Raw genomic sequence first — 20212 nt, 5'->3', positions numbered from 1 at the left:
GCCATCACACTCTGAAGGGAAGCGCCACCAAACAACCCATGGCATGATGGGTCAGCTCATGACAGTGTTGACAAGGAAGTGTCTCAAGGATACAGACAGGGAGCTGTGTCCCTGAATGGCAGCAGCTAATGGAGACTATTGGAGGGAATGATCTTCATGTAATGGTTGGAAGGGTACAGCTAAACAAGGGAAGTGAGGAGAACATTCCAGGAAGAGAGTGTGGCCCGTGCAAAGCCCCTGGGGTAGGCTAGCGTATAGATTCAGGGCTAAAACAAAGCCAGTGAGAGCAGAGAGTATGCAGGGGCCACCGGAACCTCCAAAGACTTCTAAGCCGGACCAAGAAACAAAGGCAGTTCTGTGCCATGGGGAGATTCCACCAATGGCATTTGCGAAACAGGTTGAAAGTGAAAAGAGAGTTGTGGGGAGACTGGCCAGGAGGCCAGGATCGCTATAGAAGTGACGGCAACTAGGTGAGGGAAGAGGCAGCGGATAGTAATTTGATGAGACTCGGTCTTGTGGGGAGGAAGGGCTGGAGGGAGAAGATGGTGCGTCTGAGGTGCCTTCCAGACATCCCAGGAATAAATCAGGTCTGGCAAACGGGACCAGGGATAGGCCAGGCCAGGAGCACACATTTAAAGTTTGGAGAGAGAGAGGAGTAGGGGCTAAAGGTAGACCCTCCAAAGAATCCTGAATGACGAACTAAGAGGAGGAAGAGGAAGCCTGAGAGAAGAAGGCAGTGGGGTGGGAAAGAACTGGACAAGAAGGGTCATGGAATTGGGACTGTAGTTCAGGAAGGGGTCGATCCCTGCTGGGGATCATCAGGAAATGACCACTGACCACGCTGCCTCTTGACCCAAACCATTAGGAATGAGCCCTGGGTCTGCTGATGTGGAGGTCACTGGTGTCTGTCTTAGTCATCTCGGGCTGTGTAACAAATATACAAACTGGACAACTCCAGCAACAGAAATTTATTTTCTCACAGTCTGGAAGCTGGAAGTCTGAGATCGAGATATCAGCAGGGTTGGTTTCCTCTGAGTCCTCGCTCCTTGGCTTGTAGACCACCATCTTCTCCCTGTGTCTTCATATGCTCACCACTGTGTGTGTCTGTGTCTCCTTCTTATAAGGACACCAGCCACATTGGATTAGGGCCCACTCTAATGACCTCATTTTACCTTAATTACCTTCTTAAATCACCAAATACAGTCACATTTTGAGGTCCCGGGGGTTAGGATTAAACATACTTTTGCCATATGATTCAGCAATCACACTCCTTAATATTTGCCCAAAGGAGTTGAGTTGAAAACTTATATTCATACAAAAGCCTCCAAACAATGTTTATAGCAACTTTATTCATAATTGACAAAACTTGGAAGCAACCAAAGTGTTCTTCAGTAGGTGAATGGAAAAATTAACTGTGGTACACCCAGACAATTAAAAATATTATTCAGCACTAAAAAGAAATGAGCTATGAAACATGAAGAAATCTCAAATGAATACCACTAAGTGAAAGAAGCCAGTCCGCAAAGGCTACATACCATATGATTCCAACTATATGACATTCTGAAACAGGAAAAACTGTGGAGAGGGTGAAAAATCAGTGGTTGCGGGGGTCAAGAAGGAGGGAGGGATGACTAGGCAGAGGATTTTTAGGGCTGTGAAAATACTCTGTGTGATACCATCACAGTGAATGCATGTCAACATACCTTTATCAAACCCACTGAATGTACAAACACCAAAAGTGGACCCTAAGGTAAACTATGGACTGTGGGTGCTAATGACACATTACCAGTTGTGACAGACAGGTCACTCTGGTGAAGGGTGTGGCTAGTGACCGAGGCTGTGCATGAGGTGGGGGCACCGGCTCTATTGGAAATCTTTGTATCTTCCCCTCAGATTTGCTATGAACTCAAAACGACTCTAAAATATAAAGTCTGTTTTTAAAAAGGTATTGCAGATTTCTGAAATATGGAAGTAAGAAACTGTTGTTTTTTTAGACAAATTAGAAGATCTACCAAATGATCCAAAAATGACCAGTTATAAAGAAAAGCAGGAGGCAAATCCTGATGAGTCAGGTCTGCAGGTAGGACAAGCACGAGATGGGACACAGCCAGTGGGAGCCGAGGCTGTCAGACCAGCGTGCCTTTGCTCAGAGCCTCTGATGCCAGGTGTGGACACAGCTCCAGGGCGCAGACTCACAGCTTCACCCAGCATTCAAGCATTGTGCATGGAGCGCCTACTGCACACTGGACCTGCTGTGTTCTGGTGTCAGGTCCTGAGTGCCAAGGGTCGCACTGGCCCTGCCCTCTTGGGTCACCCAGTCAGCTCAGGAAATAGATAATTGGACAACAATGGCGCACCAGGGTGACCTGTGAGAGCACCAAAGAGGCTTCCGCTTTGGCCTCTGAAGAGCACCCTCACACCGCTGGAGGCAGCCTCGACGTCGAATCAGAGGAAAGCAGGGGCTGCCCAAACCAGGGGGCAGATGAGTATTCCAGCAAAGTGTTGGGCAGGTAGCTGGTGGGGTGGGGGTGGCCGGGGGGGGGGATGCCCATGTTCCTCCTGAGCACCATTTCTAAGAAGAAAGCTCTTCAACCACATTTGTAAGATGATGTGTTGATAAAACCATTGATAAGATGAGGACAGAAAGATGACAAAAAGAGGAGGCCTTGGGAAAGCAAACCAGAGAGATACATGTCTCTTTGTCCCCTAGTAATCCTGGGGACCCTGCCCTGTGGCAGTCTGAGGACCGGTCTGCAGTACACATCAGTTCCCAGACAGCTGGAGAGTGAGACGAGTGCTGGCCACGCCTCAGGGACCAGGTTCGCCTTGCGACCCATGCAGTGACAAAAGATTTCATCCAGAATATGTACAGACTTGTACAATTTAATAAGAAAAAAGTCCCCAGGTCACCCCAGAAGAAACTGGACAGAGTCTTATACAAGAATTTCACAGAAAACCATACCCACGTGGCACTAAACTTGGGAAAAAGCACTAATGCAAATTAAAATCCAAGTGAGCCACCACCATGGCCTCAGAACAGAGGACATGAGACAGACAGCACCAAGTGTGGGAAGGGGGGGAGGGCCCGCGGGGAGCTGCTCTGGGGAGCTACCAGCAGGTTCTACCTCAGCTGATCCTCTGAACGTTTGTGGCCTAGCAGTTCCACCTCTGGTACAAACCCCACTAAAACATGGGCAATACATTCCCCAAGTGATGAGATCCAGTCAATCTGCATATCTGTCAAGTCAGTCCCCAAATATGTATCAAACACCTGCTATGTGCCAGGCATTGTCCTGGAAGCTGGGGACATAAGTGCTTGGAGACTTTATTCTAGAAGGGAAGACAGACATAAACAAGATAAAATAAAAACAACGAGTAATTTTTCCCACAGAGAGAACAGCGAACAGGGAGGAGGGCAGTGAGCTTGAGGTGCGCGGCTGGAAGCTATAATGTGAACACGGAAGGGTGGGGGACCTCAGCGAGAAGACAGCCTCTGAGCGGCAGAGGGACGGGCGGTTGGTGGAGCCTCTGGGAGGGGCAGCACTCCTGGCAGAGGGAACAGCCAGGCCAAGGCCCTGGGGCAAGCGCTGGAGAAAGAGCCCGGAGGCCAGTGTGGCTGGAGGGCTGGAGCAGAAGTGGGCGTGTGGAGAGTCAGAGGGAGCCAGGGCCTCAGAGAGGGCAAGAAGGAAGGTGGGGTGCGTTCACACGTCCACCTCTGAGCCAGCATGAGCTGATGCAGGCAGCGCTGGCTCTCCTCTACTTCTGCATCTCCAGAGTGTCAACCTGACTCTTTGCAGGTTCTAGAAAATGCAGCACGTTAAGTCGGCCCCATAGGGACAGAATCTGGCTGCCTGGTCCATTCCTGTGCCTACACAGTGTGTAGACCAGGACCTGACAACATTTCTTCCCTGACCAGTCTTTTCCCTGGGACCCTGGAGCACGTTCTGGGGTCCCCAAGTGAGCATCGGATGCTGCCGTGTGCAGGAAGCTTGCAGCTTGTGCACTCCAGCCCTGGGGTCTGTGGGACCCAGAGTGGACGGCTGGACACATGCACCACCAGGATCCCATGTGGCAGAGCTGCCCTCCACACTGTTCAGCATTCTGGGTCCCTGTAAGTAACCCAGCCTCATGGATAGCCTCCTGATCTTATGATGAGCAGCCTAAATAAGACACCTTTACTAAAAAGAAACACATGGCCCTATTTATGCAAATGTGTAAAATATATTAAATAATTTTAAATGCACGAGTCATTCAGAGAGAGCATGTTTTTTAAAAACTCACAAGCATGACTTTGTAGTGAAGATGGCAGTGAACAGTGGCTTGTCCTGCAGACAAGGACCCACAGGGAAGGGTCACGAACATGTATGGGACACTCCCGTGTGCCCCCTGCAGACCAGCATTCCTTGTACAGGGACACTGAGTGCAGGTTTGCATTGTGACTGGAAATGACAAGGTCGGCATCAGAGCCTGTGTCCTCTTCACTTCTCACACTTCAGCTGCCAGCACAAACACCAGAGACAGAGGGGGTGGCCTTGCAATTTGGGACCCAGAAATGACACTTGGGGTCTCATCCACTCACCTTTCGCTTCAGGTTTCTTGTTTATGGACTGAGGAGACAAACCCTCACTCTCAGAATTAGAGGTGCCCTCAGATACAGCCTCACCTGCCACAGCAGTCCTACAGCCCATCTGCGCCGCATGCCTCTGTGACAAAAAGCTCACCCCTCACAGGTGTCCCTGGCAGTTGATGTTGCAAGAGCTCCTCTTTGCGGGCACTAACGTCCCTGAAGCAAAAGGAGAGCACAGGGGGCCCCAGGACCATTTCCCAGAACTCCATGCAGAATGAAGCCCCGGCCTGTCCCTGCTCTTTACCAACCCATAACTTTGGAAGTTAGGGTTCCAACATGTGAATTGGGATGAGGGGAGACACATACAGTTCATGAAGCATCCTGCAGCGCAGGGATACATTGCACAACGACGCTTCAGTAGAAGATGGACCCTGCATGCAGCAGAGGCCCAGTAAAATTACACTGGGGCTGTCATCTAGTGAGACTGTCATACACAGTCTCGTCATCTAGTGATGCTTTAGCTGTCATTCAATGTATCACTCACATGTTTGTGAAGATGCAGGTGTACACAAACCTACTGCGCTGCCCGTTGTATACAAGCACAGCACATGCAGTTTTATGTACAGGACATAACCCTTGATGATCATCATCAATGACTATGCTATTGGTTTATGTACATACTATGCTGTGCCTTTGATCATTGTTTTTAGAGTGTGCTCTTTCAACTTTTAAAGAATAGTTTGTTGTAAAGCAGTAGCATGTTACAGGGACAGCAAAATCCAACATCTTGTGTTCACTGTGTCTCTTGATTGCATCATTTTCTCTTGTGCTCAATTTAATCTCTCATTATTTTGCAGTAACATGCCAGATAGGTTTGTGGTTCAGGAACAATAGGCTTACCTAGGTGTGGAGTAGGCTAGACCATTTAGGTTTGTGTAAGTATACTCTGTGATGTTCACAGGTGATGAAATTGCCCAATGACACATTCATCAGAACATACCCCAGTTCTTAAGCAGCACATGAGTATAATGAGTTTTTCTTAATATTGTAAAATCTCCAGCGTGCCCTTGTAAGGTCGGAAGGGGGAGAAGGACAGATGAGATATGCATTTTTAAAGAATCACTCCACTAAAAGACCTTAAAAAGTATGAGTTGGGACAAAAGTAGGTTTACAGTTAAGAGCACCAGAAACACGGGCCTTAGTCTCGCATTATTATTTATATTAATTATCGTATGAGTTTCCATATGAACAACTGTAAACTTACTCCTGCCCCACCCTGTATAAAGGGAGAAGTAACTGGGGAGCCAGAGGAAATGTGGAATCAAAGTTCAAAGTCAAGACCTCCACCATGTCCTCTCTCCGCTCCCTCCGCCAGGACTGCCACCAGCCCCTGAGGCTGACAGTCCATGGAGACCTAGGGCCTTGACCATGGCCAAGATCCTACAGCTTCAAAGCTCCCCTCAGCCCATGAGGAGCCTGGAGAGACTCTGGAGGAAGACTCCACCTCTGGGGTGCAGACAGATGTGGATAAGCTACAGGACGGTGTCTCTGGCAGGACCCTCCTTGGGGATGGCTACATGTCCCGGTAGAGTTCCAGAAACGTCACCCTGCTTGGGAAGGTGGGCTCTGGGAGAATTTTCAGTAGCATCCAGAAGGCCACGAGAGGTGTTTTCGATATCCTTTCTGGTGAAGATCTGGGCCACACCTTGTGTGAGACAGTACTGACAATCTTTTGGGGCAGCTGGACACCCAACTCACTATTTCAGTATCTGACAGTCAGAACTACAAATGCTTTGGAGACCAGGGAGAGAATGCCTGAAGACAAGGGGGAGCCACTGTAGGACAGTGGTTCTCAAACTTTTTGAAGTCAGCGAGCATTTAAAATCCTACAAATGCCTAACCAGACGGTGGCACAGTGGATAGAGCGTCGGACTAGGACACAGAAGACCCAGGTTTGAGACCCGGAGGTCACCAGCTTGAGCACAGGCTCATCTGGTTTGAGCAAGGCTCACCAGCTTGAGCCCAAGGTCGCTGGCTCGAGCAAGGAGTCACTCAGTCTGCTATAGCCGCCCGGTCAAGGCACATACGAGAAAAAAAAAATCCTACAAATAATTGTAGGCACACTATATACAAATTTCTGAGAAATATGTTATAATAATTAAGTTAAATATTAAAGAAAAAATATATAAAGTCCAAGCATGCTTTTATGGTAATTAAACAAAATAAATACAACAAAATTAAATTTATTCTGACATTAAAAAACATTTTTATGTTACATATTTTGAGTTATACTTTTTAGAATTCATAAAAAAGAGGGGTTAAAAAATAAAAAACGACAAAAAAGATATTTTTTTATATATATAGATACATTCTTAGTAAGATTTAGTAAATTCGGCAGGTCCCTGAGCAAATGTGTTAAGTTTTTTCATTTTTGTGTTTCTGAGAAACATAAGTCTGATGTGTCCTAGTGGTTTCTTCAATGTTTGGGCATATATTTGAAAGGCAAACTCTCATTTCCTCGTCAATACATTGAAGAATTCTTCTCTTTTTACTCTTAATTGTGTTGAGGGTAGAAAATTCTAATTCACATAAATAAGATGTTGAAAATTGTAGTAAAATGTTCAAAGCTTTTTTAGATATTGCCACATATTCTTCTTTTATAGAAATCCAAAAGGCTTCAGGAGACAATTCCTTATGTTTAATCATCAATCCAAAACCCCCACCATACATATCATCTTAACTTTACACCAAACAAAGGATAGAAGAAACTTGCCTCCAGTCTTTCTGGGGAACATGGGGGGTAGTGTAAACAATCCAGCACCACAGCTTAACAGCCTTTTGCAACCTAATCAGGCAAGTGAGGTGGGGGGTGGGGCAGACTGTCAGCTTACAGCCAATTCCCCACACTTCTGTGCCCAAAAATCTAAACTCCAAAACCCCTGTTGGTTTTTGGTCCCCAACAGGCACATATTTCTCTGGAATACCATAGGGCGCACCTGGAAATCTTCTAGGGCACATCCTTTGAGAATCACTGCTGTAGAAGGACCTGAAGGGCCTGGAGCTGGGGAAACCAGGCTGGTCCAGCAGCTGGAGGAGGTGGAGAGGAACTGAGAAAGAGCAGCTGTGGCTCTGGGGCAGCCCAGGTGGAGACTGAGACGCTGGACCAGCAGGAAAGGCAGCACCACGAGGACTACAGTAAACCGCAAGGCAACAATTGTAACTGCCTGATGAACTGGAGAGTGTGGAGAACTGGCTGTGGTACGGCCAGACCCAGCTAGCCAGGCTGGGGAAAACGAACACCTCCAGGTCAACATTGGAGATCCACCAGACGGCCCTTTGGCCATCATCAGTTGAACTTCAGAGTGGGCTGCCTCCGCATTAGTCCCTGTGTGCTGGGACAAGATTCATGCAGACTGGGGGCAGACAGCCTTGCTGTGCCTGGCCCTGTAGAACACAGTTGGTCTGGAGTGTCAGAGTACAGCTTGTCCCCTGCAGAAGCCAATTCTACCTGAAGTCTTCAACAGAGGACCCCTTGGAGCTGCCCTTGTTCTGTTCCAGAGGGCAGAGTGCTCTCCTGAATAACAAGTTTGACCAGGCAATGCTGGTGTTCCTGCCCACACGCCCTCCGGGATCCACACAGAGGGAGGCCTGAGAATAGACCCCAGAGCTGGCGGTGAGCTGTATTCTCTCAGAACCGCCTTGGACCATGAGCAGTCTGGACAAAGACACTCAAACTCATGCCTACATATTCTAAGTGCAGTCTCATTCGGGTGTCCTTAAAGGTATTGTCAAAAATAACTTTGTTTTACTAATTTACATTCCCACCAACAGTGAATGAGGGTTCCTTTTTCCCCACAGCCTCTCCAGCACTTGTTATTACCTGTCTTGTTGATAATAGCTAGTCTAACAGGTGTGAGGTGGTATCTCATTGTAGTTTTGATTTGCATTTCTCGAATAGCTAGCGAAGATGAGCATCTTGTCATATATCTGTTACTGGGGGAGGGGCTGGGGAAAGGGTGGGAGGAAGGGTATAAAGAGGCACAAATATAAGGTGACAGAAAATGATTTGACTTTGGGTGATAGGTATACAACCTAATCTACTGTTCAAATGATGTGGAGATGTTTATCTGACATCTATATACTCTTGTTGATCAATGTCACCCTGTTAAATTTATTTTCTAAATAAAAAAAATTAGAAAAAAACATTTTTTTTCTATGAGGTAAAGAGATGATATTTTGGCCTTAAAATATTTTATTCATGAAAATCTTATCAGGTCAATGATAAAACTGAATAATATAACAGGTTTATAATTTGAATAATAAATGACCGCACCGACATTAATTTAAGAGACATGAAAGCATGGCCCAGAGCAAACCCAAGCCGTCTTCCCAGCAACGTCGTCCTCTACCTTCCTCGTCCCTCTTCCCCACCTGGACAAGCAAATTCAGCTTGTCAGTAAAGATCGAATCACAAGGTGATGGAAGAAAGGGTTGTAAAGGAAAAGAACTGAGGGTGGGACGAGAGGAGAGGGGGTGGGAAAGAGAAAGTAGAGGTCTTCAATTCCTTTATGAGAGAATAAAAGCAATTGGGTCACCGTTGTGCCCAGTAGAACTTTGGGAGGGGGGATATTTGAAAATATTTAAGTTTTTGCTGTGATGTATGTCAACCCCCAACCCCCTTCATCCCTGAGAAACTTTAAATAAATTCCTATGCATTCTTCAGTGAAAAATTAATTTATTAATTAAATCAGTTTTTCAAAAAGTTGATGTGTTTCAATCCATCATTGGTCAAAGTAGCCCGTGTTTGCTGTAGTTCTTTATTGGTTTCTGTGTTCTTGTCACGTATGCTCAGCAGTCCTTGTCACATCCTTGCTGCCTGTGATGACAAGAAGCTCCAGGCTCATCTTTATACATTTTCTGCCCCAGACATAGGCTAACCATTTCTCTACGAACCCCTGGTTTCTTTTATTTATTTATTTTAATTTTTAAACTTATTTTTATTTATTTTAGAGAGGGGGGTGGAGAGAGAGAGACAGGAACATTGATCCATTCTTGTATGTGCCCTGACTGGGGATCAAACTGGAAACCTCTATGTTCGGGCTGACACTCTATCAACTGAGCTATTCAGCCAGAGCACCCCTGGTTCCTTTTAGTGGAAATAATATTTATAATCCACAGTGAGGGCACCAGGTGTGCTCTTGCTACTGCATGTATTGTATCTATGAATATTCAATGAATAAAGCAAAAACGTGTGTTATTTTTTAACAATTTGTTTTATTGTGCTAAAACACACATAACATAAATTTTACCGTTAATCACTTTAAATGTACAGTTCAGTGGAATTAAATACGTTCTCATTGTTATAGAGCCATCACCAACACCCATCCCTATAACTCTTCATCTTAAAAAACTGTATCTATTAAATACTAACTTCCCATTCTCCCCTGACCCAGCCCCTAACAACCACCATTCTACTTTCTGTCTATATGCATTTGGCTACTCTAGGAACCTCATATAAGTGGAATCATACAGCATTTGTCTTTTTGTGACTGATTTATTTCACTGAGCACAAGGTCCTGAAGGTTCATCCAAGTTGTAGCCCATGTCAGCACTTTCTTATATTTAAGGCTGAATAATATTCTATTATATGAATAGACCACATTTTGTTTATCCATTGATAGGCACCCTGGACTGTTTCCACCTTTGAGATGTTGGGAATAATGCAGCCATAAACTTGGGAATGCACATAAGCATAAATAACTTTATGTTGCAGGATCAAAGGAGGGAATGAGCATGTGAGTGCATGAATGAATGAATGGTACACCCTCGCAGGCTGCAGGTTTGGGGTGGCAAGGCTTCTACACCCTCCCTCCCTCCCCATGGCTTACATTTGCGGTCGATCGTTAGGCAGGGTCATGGCTACAAATAAGTTCACTGCCCCTTCTTTGGAAGGACTCCTCCTAGTTTGTTTCACATAACTCCCAAAGTCCCCTTGACAAGCAGGAAGTACAGGCAGGTGTCCAGAAGTTTCTGAGCAGCAGAAGTTGGCATCACACAGACAGAACATCAGGGCAGCACTGGTGTCCTTCTCTGCTTTCTCTTCTCTATTCTTTAAAAAAAATCTTTTTTGCATTTTTTCTGAAGTGAGAAGAGGGGAGGCAGAGAGACAGACCCCTACATGCGCCTGACTGGGATCCACCTGGCAAGCCCACTAGGGGGCAATGCTCTGCCCATCTGGGACGTTGCTTCGTTGCAACTGGAGCTATTCTAGCACCTGAGGCGGATGCCATAGAGCCATCCTCAGTGCCCAGGCCAACTTTGCTCCAGTGGAGCCTTGGCTGCGGGAGGGGAAGAGAGAGACAGAGAGGAAGGAGAGGGGGAAGGGTGGAGAAGTAGATGGGTGCTTCTCCTGTGTGCCCTGGCTGGAAATTGAACCTGTGACTCCACACGCCAGGCCGACGCTCTACCACTGAGCCAGCCGGCCGGGGCCTCGTCTTTATTCTTCTTCCTTTCTTCCTACCTTCCCCTTCTTCCTCTGTGCACAAAACAGGGTGGCTACTGCACAGTCACAGCAAAGCCAGAAGCTGCTTGAAGGTGGACATATGGCATCAGATTATTCCAGAAGCTATGAGTTGGGATGGATCCTCAGAAAACATCCATTTCATCCAACAGTCTTAAACTTAACTTAGCAGCTATTCCCTTGTAAAAATAGAATCCTAATGGAGCCCCAATAACTCAAGCCATGAGTGGAGCTACTCTATTGTTACTTCTCCTGATGGCCCTCCATGGAGCTCCCCCGTGCACTCCTTAACAGAGGGCAAAACACCACCCGCAGACAAAGGGTGTGGTGTCCAGCAAGTTCCTCCTGGAGGCAATTGGGGGTGAGGGGCTATGCTTGCCCACCTACTCCATGGCAGCCAATGCTTGGGGTTGCTCACTGGGGTGTGGGGTGTGACACCCTGTGAGACAGCGCTCTGGTGGCAGAAGCCCTCACCCAATGGGAAGCCAGCACTGCAGGTAGAGGTCAGACTCAGCTCCTCATTCACTCGCTCATCCATTCATTCACTGAAGGCCTGATACATTGTCTGTCTACAGTCTGGAGGGGATGTGCATGAGTGTTCAGGTTAAGGGCAAGCTCAATGGGTGTGGGAGTATCTCAAGATGCCCAACCAAAACAGGGATGAAGTCAGAAGAACCTCTGGAGAAGCTGTGCTGAAAAGTATCTGAGGTCGGCCAACCAAAGAACAGAAATGGTGCCACCGGCAGGGGAGTGGGCCACGGTTCTGGATGATGAGGGGCCTGGATGCAGGCAATGCACAGAGTGGGGAAGGGAACAGCCAGGCAGAGGGTGGGGACAGGAGAAGGTGAGTGGGTGGGGTTGGTGGGCGCACTGGGCCTGGGCAGGGGGAGGGGAGTGTAGAAGAGCAAGGTAGAAATGACACGGCCCTGAGCCCCACGCCTCAGAGAGTGAAGCCATCCAGGCCCATACTCATGCTGACAAAGACCTGCTAATCACCCTGCCCTGCCTCAGTTTACCACTACAAGGCCCTAAGAGGAGGAGGAACTGCATTCTAGAGCCTGTTGGAAGGAAAGCCAGGCTATTGTCATAAGGTATCTTCACACACACCTGCATCACATAGGTGTGGAGTGGGGGAGGTTGGCCCAGGCCCTCCCTGCCTGTAGTGGCTGTCATTCCCGTGACCCACAGAGGTTTCCTGAGCACTCACCACATGTCCCAGACACTGTCTCGGGAGTGAGGGGATGAGGTGGGCAGGTGGGCAGGGTCCAGGAGTGAGAGATGGGGTGGGTAGGACAAGCAGGGTCCAGGAGTGAGGGATGGGGTGGGTAGGCGGGCAGGGTCCAGGAGTGAGGGGATGGAGTGGGTAGGCGGGCAGGGTCCAGGAGTGAGGGGATGGGGTGGGCAGGCAGGCAGGGTCCAGGAGTGAGGGGATGGAGTGGGTAGGCGGGCAGGGTCCAGGAGTGAGGGGATGGGGTGGGTAGGACAGGCAGGGTCCAGGAGTGAGGGGATGGGGTGGGTAGGACAGGCAGGGTCCAGGCATGAGGGGACGGGGTGGGCAGGCAGGCAGGGTCCAGGAGTGAGGGATAGGGTGGGCAGGCGGGCAGGGTCCAGGAGTGAGGGATGGGTAGGACAGGCAGGGTCCAGGAGTGAGGGATGAGGTGGGCAGGCAGGCAGGGTCCAGGAGTGAGGGGACAGGGGTGGGTAGGACGGGCAGGGTCCAGGCATGAGGGGACGGGGTGGGCAGGCAGGCAGGGTCCAGGAGTGAGAGATGGGGTGGACAGGCAGGCAGGGTCCAGGAGTGAGGGATGGGGTGGGCAGGCAGGCAGGGTCCAGGAGTGAGAGATGGGGTGGACAGGCAGGCAGGGTCCAGGAGTGAGAGATGGGGTGGGCAGGCGGGCAGGGTCCAGGAGTGAGGGATGGGGTGGGTAGGCAGGCAGGGTCCAGGAGTGAGGGGATGGGGTGGGTAGGCAGGCAGGGTCCAGGCATGAGGGGACGGGGTGGACAGGCAGGCAGGGTCCAGGAGTGAGGGATGGGGTGGGCAGGCAGGCAGGGTCCAGGAGTGAGGGGATGGAGTGGGCAGGCGGGCAGGGTCCAGGAGTGAGGGATGAGGTGGGCAGGCGGGCAGGGTCCAGGCATGAGGGGATGTGGTGGGTAGGACGGGCAGGGTCCAGGAGTGAGGGATGGGGTGGGTAGGACAGGCAGGGTCCAGGCATTAGGGGATGGGGTGGGTAGGACAGGCAGGGTCCAGGCATGAGGGGATGGGGTGGGCAGGCGAGCAGGGTCCAGGAGTGAGGGATGGGTAGGACAGGCAGGGTCCAGGAGTGAGGGATGGGGTGGGAAGGCAGGCAGGGTCCAGGAGTGAGGAGATGGGGTAGAGAGGACAGGGAGGGTCTTTTCTTTCCAAGGGCAGCCTTACCAGTGGGAGAGACAGCCAGAAATCTAGCATCTCATGGCCTCTCAAGAAACTGCACATGATGGTAAATCACATGAACTTCACAAATCCTTGTGAAGAAATTCTGCTGGCTAAGTAGTCAGCTATCTCAAAGAGGATGTCACATTTTTGTTAGTTGTCCCTAATTTAAAGAAAGGGAAACTGAGGCACAAAGAGGACAGGTAACCTGTTCAAGATTATACAGTTAATGAGATATGCATTTGGAATTTGAACCCCAGGCAGCCTGACTTAGAACCAGGATCTTAACCACCAAGCCGAGCTACCCCTGCTATTCAATCCTTTGTGAGGATCTACTCAGGGTTGAGGCTACAGAGCTGGCACAGGAAGTGGCTCTGCCCTGAATTTACAGCTCAGTTCTGCCTGTGTGAACATGAGCAAGGCACCTTTTTTCTGGGCTTTAGTTTCCTCATCTGAGAATGAACTTGGCAGTCAGCTGATGAGGATGAGAAAAGTGGTCAGTACCTGCATTCATGCTCCATTCATGGTGGGGCTGGTATTGGCACATTTATAAGCTCAGGGAAAACCCTGGGTTCCAATCAGGCTCCAAGACTGAGGGACTACATCCCCACAAGGCATCCTGAAAGATGCATGGCTCCAGGGCCAGCCCAAACCCCTCCAGACTCACTGTGGCCACACCCAGCCCCTGTTAAAAAAAAATAAAAAGGAAGGGAGAACCCCACAGAGACCCCGGAAGGGAAAGAACCCAGCCAGGTATCCTCACAGCTCTGGAGGTTTTCTAAGCATCTGCAATGGACATCAGACCCAGCAAAAGCTAGGAGTCTACAAAACAAGTGTTTCTTGTTGCAAAGGAGAATGCTGAGGGGGGGGGGGGAGAAGGAGCTGATGCTGGGGACCTCCAGCTGGACCATGACCGGCAGAGACAGCCACACCCCAAGACAGACCCCAGGCACTTGCACAGGGCATCACAGCAGAGATGAGAGTCAGCCAGCCAGGAAAGAGCAGACCGGGCAGCAGGGAAGTGTGTGGAAGGGCACCACGGGCCTGGGAACAGAACGTGCAAGGGTCCTGAAGAAAAGGGTGCTTATTGCTGGAGAGGCTGAAACAGTGAGTGAGTCGCCGGCAAAGTCCCCTAGGACTGCTTCCATTCTTCCCACTGTCTACCAGGCAACACTCCCTCCTGCCCAAGGTCGCACGGCAGTCAGGCAGAGAGTGTGCCCCAGAAGAAACCCATTCCTGCAATCATTTCCCTCCAGCCCTGCCTTTCTTCACCTTCCTCTTCTTCCAGCCCCTTTCCCTTGCTCTTCACCTCCGCTGACACCACCCCCTCATGCCTCTCTCTCTCTCTCTCTCTCTCTCTCTCTCTCCCCTCTGTTTTGTCTCTCCTCTCTCTGGGTTTCTGTCTCTCTATCCCCCGATCCAGGCCTGATGACCCCCAGGGCCTGTTCCACCTCCACCTGCCCCTGCCCCAGCAGGCTCAGCCTCCAGCATCTTGGGCCTCGTTAATGCGTTTCGCATGGCATGTCAGTCAAACGCCCTTCTAATGTCCTTAAAGCACGCAGAAAATTGCATCCTTATGAAAAGGGGGAAAAAAGCAAATTGCCTGTTGGAGGAGGAGCTGCCAGGGATCTGGCTGTGCACAGCAAGTTCAGAGCGGCTGGGCTGGTGGAGGTGTCTGCCTGGGGCTGGAGCCAGGGTGCCACCTCCTCCCCACTGCCTTCTGGCACATGCCTAGGCCACCTCTTCACCTCTTCCCCCACTACCCGTGCATACCCTCCATACTTGCTTCCTATATTGGACTTTCTTTTCACACTTTTAAGGCCAAGCTCCTAACTGCCTCAGGGCCTTTGCACATGGTTTGTCAGCTTCCTAGTACACACTCTTCTTGTCATTCAAGTCTCAATTGAAGAGTCAACTCCTTAGGGACCCTGATCATGCTGACTAAAGCTCCCGCTCATTCATTATCTATCACCTACTTTATTTTCCACATGACATTTATTACTTCCTTTTGGATTTAATTGTGGCTTCTTTGCCATCTATCCGAGCCTCCAAAATGAGCTCCTTTGGTTGGAGGCTGTATTCCCCATGCCTAGCACAATGCCTGGCACACAGCAGGCATGTAATAAATACTTGGTGAACAAATGGAACCCAATCAGGTATAGGCTATTAGGGACCCTAAGGCATTTGGGATACCCCAAACTGAACCTCACGGTTGCTGGGCGAGGGACATTGGAGCCCCATAGAGCTGAAGTCAGACCCAAATTCTGCCATTAGGTGTCACTAGGTGAGCTGCCTAACATCTCTGACATTTATTTTCATCTAGGAACTGGAGGAGGGCACCTACCTTACTGGCTATCATTGGAGCAAGGAAGGAGAGGAGACCCTGAGTCCCAGCACAGTGAACTGCCTGCCACACTCCGTAACTGTTTGCTAGATGAATGAATGACCCCAGTAAGTGTTTGATATCACAGAGTCTGTGATGTCACTAATGACAGACACCACTATTTCCTGAAGCACAAAAAGGAAAAAATTTAAGAACATTGCCAATGAAGCCTTGACCCGATGCTTATATGTCACCCAGAATTTTTGTCTTATACTTAATCAAAGATCTTTATCCTGCCTATTAAGACAGATTTTTTAAAATCACAGATCACTGTTAAGTTTAAATAAAAAGGAAACTACCAGGGAAATCAGTGGGTTGATTTCCTAAAACTTCTTAGAGGTCAGAGTTTCCTTTGAATGGACCCCCTCCAGCATCCCAGAGCCCCCATCCACTTGGCCATTGTCTCACAGATGAGCCATGCTGCCATCCTGTGTCTTCCTACGCCCAGAGGAAGGATGTGCCCCATCTAGGGTTGGTGCCTGAGTGGCAAAGGGCCATCACTGTCCATCCCAGAACACCTGCCTCAGGGGCAGCCACATCCTGGGGCCCAGGGCCCACAGTGCCTGCCCCCCCCCTCCCACCAACTGTCCTCCAAACCCTGCTTTGAGAAATGTGAGGGTGCTGACTTAAAGCTAATGATAATCAGTAATACAGTGTGAGAACTAGGACAAAGGAAACTTTTGAAGTCACACAGGTTAAAGGCCCATTGCAAAGTCAGGAAAGGGTCAGAAGGGAAAATCTTGCCAGGTCAGCTGTTTCCACCAGGCCTTACTTCAAACAGAAGGTGGACCCATCTTCTCCTGCATTATGAGGGTAAAGTGCCCCCCCCCCCCCCAGGATGGTGGAGAACTTGGCCTAGAGCCTGGCTGACTTGGCCTGCAAGGTCCTCTCTCTCTGCAGTCACTTTTCTGCCCCGCCCACCAACAGGGAGTAAGGATCCTGCTCCCTTACCTCCTTAAAGTAGAGCTGGAGAGGTGGTTTGAGAAGTCTCCCCCAGCTCCCAGAACCTGGGCCAGGCTGAGCCGGAGGGTTGGTGTGCCACTGTGGTCCTTCTTAGTCTGCTTTGGCCCTTGGAAACGAGGTCCTGGAGAGGCCTGGAGATCAGAAGCTCCAGGGATCAATGGGTCCCCTTTCTGGACAAGGGAATTCAAGCTGGAATCAGGGATGCCACTTTTAGTCAGAGGTTCCCCTTGAGTGTAGAAACGAATTCAGGCAACGGGGCAACCGAAAGTGGAAGAGGTGCCAGGTTTCTTCTTGGGACCTGGAGTTCGGGGAGGGGACCAGGCTGAGAGGCCAGCACTGCTGCTGGCCTCAGTGTCTCCATAGGCAAAGTAAGAGAGCCCTCTGCCCTAGGAGATGTGGTTAACATAGCCCAGGGCCGAGTTTCTCTCCTGGCACCTAGAGGCTCCTATCAGTGACCCTCCAGGAGAATCTGAAGCAGGGGAAGGGAATAAATAAACCAGAGTAAACTTTACTTTTTACAAAGTGAGGAGGCTGAGGGAGGGATAGGATCCCCCCACATCTAGCTGTGCCTGTCATATCCTGCCAGTGCCTGCTCGGCCCTAGGTGGACAATAGTCCGAGACTCTGGGATGGACTTCGGACCCAGGCCCGCCGCCACCGGCATGTCTCTCTTCAAACCTTCCCGCGCGGGTCGGCTCGAGCGGAATGGCACCAGGGCTAGGCTCCCAATTCCATCGACCCCATCAGGTTCCGGGGCACAGTGTGGGGATGCAATACCCTAACCCAGCCCTTCAGCCAACCCTCCCCCAAAGTCTCCCCGACGGCCCACCCCTCCCCCAAGCACAGAAGTGTGAACTTCTCGCGAGTTCAGGCGCTGTCACCAAGCTAATCCCGGGTCTCAGCCCTCCCGCAGCCCGGGCTTTTAACTTCGGAGGGTTCCTGACCGCCCCCGCGCTCCTCTCCCCTCCACACCCCACCGCACCCCACCCAAAGGCCAAGGCTTCGGCAAGATGCCCAAGCCCGCTCCTCCTCAGCCGCTGACCCCGAGCTCAAGAGGCGAGGCGCAGCAGCGACCTCGTTCGCTAGCTCGCGCCATCTCCGGGTTTCGTTTCCCAGGACCTTGGGTAGGAGAACAGATATGTGCAGTGGGGGGTGCAGGGGAGTGGGGGACAAGGGGACCTTCTCTCCCCTAAGCCCGAGGCCCGGATTGAGGGGCGCGGTTGCTGGTGAGAAGGAGGCCTATGCGCTAGTGGCCTGGGTGGCCAGAGCGGCGTGGCTGGGCGTGTGGCACTCAGGCCGGGCGCAAATGTTACCTCCGTGGATGGGAGGCGACCTTGTACCCAGAGTTGCGACCGTGAGGGTCGCGGTCAGTGCTCTGGGACTCGGCAGCCATGGCACATCCTTGACCTCTGCGCCTTGGCTCTCCAGGGAGCTGGCAGAGCATCCGTCTGGTCTCGTGGAGTTCCCGGCAAGGAAGCTCTAAACTGCCCAGACCTGTGGCGCCTGGATGCGCTTCGTGGCTCCGAGGGCTTGGTCTGCCGCGGTCGCCCGATCCTCTGTCCCCAAGGAGAGCAGCGGTGCAGGCAGTGTCAGAAACCTCTCTCGCCCCCGCCCGCGTGGGAACCTAGATCTCTTATGGGGCTTCGCTGATCAGCTGGTGATGCACATCCATGCCTGCCTCAGGTCTCCTGTCAGTGTCTGGCAGGCTGTACTCGGTGGAATATTGAGGCCCTGTCCTCTGGCACAGGGTTCGATGGACAGGTCCCCCACTTAAAGCCCTGGTTCTCAGCAGCGGATTAGTCCAGTCCAGTGAGGGGCTGCTGTGGGGAAACTCGATAGAACCACAGCGTAATCTGCCTAAGGTCACATTCCTCAGATTTAGTAAAACCTGAGGACCTGGACTGCGGGGAATGTGGGTCAGGACCCTCCTCTCTCCTTTATGATGGTCCTTCTCTCTACAACTCTGCACGGTTAACAAAGGCTGTAGCCAGAATCTCAGTCCCCCAGGCCCAGCCAAGACAGAACTTCTAGGACCTTCACATCTTTCTTGTTTGAAATGGAGAGGATTGGGTGCAGTAGTGTGCCTCACTTGGCTACCCTGGGCCTAGAGAGGGAATGTCCCTGGAGGACAGGATCGCTACACTGAGTGGACCCTGAGTAGCAGGAAGCACCCTGCTTTTCACTCCTCCTGGTTTTAAATCAAACCCTGAGATGCTCAGGCACCGGAAATGCAAGGGCGGGTTTCAGGAAGTGTAGGTCAAGCCACAATTTGAAAACGAAGCCATGGTCACCACAAGTAGTGGCCATAGCTGTTGTTCTCACAATCTGAACAGCAAAGCCTGCATTTGAGCAGATGTTCCTCTTTCTCCTGGATATGCACCTGCAAAGACCTGGTTTCCAATTCCCATCCTGCTTGGAACTCTGCAGGGCCAGGTTGCTGCAGTCTTTCCCCCAGCTTTCATCAGCAAAGCGGCCATCTCCCAGTCCCATACTGTGGCCGTTGTCCCAGTAGGAAGAGCAAGGACCGAAACCCACACAGGAGCCCCCAGCCCCGGCTTAGACCCGAGAGAAGGCAGCGGGAGCTGTGCCACTGGAGAGGGCTCCCTGTGCGAGCTCCGGCAGCTCGAAGCCCTCAGCCCCAGGGAGGCGCTCTCACCGCCCGGAGGCTCGCCCGCTAGGCTCCGCCGCCTGGTGTCTGCCTCGGGGATCAGTGAGACCAGGAGGCAGGGAGCCTCGGGGAACAGTGAGACCAGGAGGCAGGGAGCCTCGGGGAGCAGTGAGACCAGGAGGCAGGGAGCCTCGGGGAACAGTGAGACCAGGAGGCAGGAGCCTCGGGGAGCAGTGAGACCAGGAGGCAGGGAGCCTCGGGGAACAGTGAGACCAGGAGGCAGGGAGCCTCGGGGAACAGTGAGACCAGGAGGCAGGAGCCTCTGGTCTGGAGCTGCCACTGGTGGCGGCCTCTGTGCGGACCTCAAACTCTCAGCGCCCGTGGGCCTCGGGAAGGGCTGGCCACGGCCACCCCAGCCGGCCCTCCAAGTCCCAGGAGGCCGGATCAACAGCCGGCAGCAGCTACCAGTCCCGGCCACTTCCTGAGGGGACCCTGCGGCCTGGGGCTCCCGCTCCTCTGACTGACCCCTGGGTAGCCCGCTGCTGGGCCCCCAGCCCTGGCCTGGGCGGTTCTGACTGGTCCTGCCGCCCAGAGCGGAAGCGACTCCAAGGGTTCTGCAGCGGAGCCACCACCGTGCGGAGCGCGGGTCCAGTGGGCTGGTCCGGGTCGCTTCCACGTGGCCCCGAGCAACGATATTTCAGAAGCCACTGCAAAGGCCCCGCTTATCTCTCTCCCCTCTCCCACGCGCTGACTCAGAGACCC

At 51.3% G+C, this 20212-nt stretch overlaps 1 pseudogene; it reads left to right on the top strand.

Annotated features, from left to right (window-relative positions):
* The first annotated feature begins 5915 nt into the window (after positions 1 to 5915).
* Positions 5916 to 19935, top strand: LOC136391452 (beclin-2-like; annotated as a pseudogene).
* The last annotated feature ends 277 nt before the right edge of the window (positions 19936 to 20212 follow it).

The sequence above is a fragment of the Saccopteryx leptura genome, chromosome 2 (assembly GCF_036850995.1).
Source record: "Saccopteryx leptura isolate mSacLep1 chromosome 2, mSacLep1_pri_phased_curated, whole genome shotgun sequence".
Classification (NCBI taxonomy): domain Eukaryota; kingdom Metazoa; phylum Chordata; class Mammalia; order Chiroptera; family Emballonuridae; genus Saccopteryx; species Saccopteryx leptura.
This window is presented reverse-complemented; position numbering and strand designations above follow the sequence as displayed.